The sequence below is a fragment of the Melozone crissalis genome, unplaced genomic scaffold (genome assembly GCF_028551555.1).
Source record: "Melozone crissalis strain CALT ecotype California unplaced genomic scaffold, PUWL_Pcris_2 ptg000116l_1, whole genome shotgun sequence".
NCBI lineage: Eukaryota > Metazoa > Chordata > Aves > Passeriformes > Passerellidae > Melozone > Melozone crissalis.
In genome coordinates, this window is record NW_026535893.1 from 10,715 (window position 1) to 11,795 (window position 1,081).

Consider the following 1,081-nt stretch of genomic DNA (forward strand, 5'->3'; position numbering starts at 1 on the left):
AATCGGGGCCGTTTCTGGACTCCCATCGAGCGCGGCCGAACCGAGCGCGGCACAGGCGGCGGCGGCGGCGGGGGCAGCGGTGGCGGGAGCGGCCGGGCCGGGGCGGAGGTGTCCGGGGGGGATTTGCGGGGACTCTGGGGCAATTGGGGGGGGAATTTTTGGGCTCCGAGGCCGGTTTTGGGGGGGATTTGGGTGCTTTCTGGGCTCTCGTAAGCGGCGCCGAGCCAAGCGCGGCAGAGGCGGCGGCGGGGGAGGGGGGGCGCAGCAGCGGGAGCGTCCGGGGGGCGATTTGGGGGGACCTGGGGGGGATTAGGGTGTGGTAGCCGAGGCTGGAGGGGTCCTGAGGCGGTGTCGGGGGGAGCTGAGGCTTTTTGGGGGGAACTGGGGGGGTTTTGGGGCTCCCGGGTGAGGTTTTGGGGGGGTCCGTGAGGGGTCGTGGGGGTCCTGGATAGGATTTGGGGAGATGGGAGGGATTTGGGAGCTGGCAGGTGAATACTGGGGGGGGAATTGGGCCATTGCGGAGGTCCCAAGTTGTTTTTCCCAATTTTTACCGTCGAGTTCCCGATGTTTCGGCCGTCGGTCCCTGCGCCCGTTCCCCGCTGGCCCCACAAGCCCCGCGGCCGAGCCCCACGCGCCCCCGGGACGGCCCCTGCGCCTGCCCGAACACGGGAAAGGGGAGCGCAGAAATCAATAGGGGAAAACATCTTGGATTGTTTCTTTCGTTTTCATTTCCCTTCTGGAAAGCTGTTTCTGTTTTCCAGGAATCTTCTCCTGTCTGCTCTTCCCAAGAATCTCTCACGGAGAACAAGGTCGAGCTTCTGTCGCAAGATTTGCCACCAGGAAACGATGCCGCTGGTGAAGTTTTCATGGTGACTGTTTGTGCTGGCTTAGGGCTAATTTTGGGGAGGAAACCTCCAAAAGGGGTCCGTCTAGAAAGCGAATTCAAGCAGCCCCTCCCCCTACTCGTTCAGGGAAAGACTTCCCTTAAGAAAAGGGGAAAAAACCCCAGTTTATTGAACAAGTCAAGTATTCACAAGCATGAAAAATGAATAATATTAAATAAAGTCTCGGACAGTGCTGA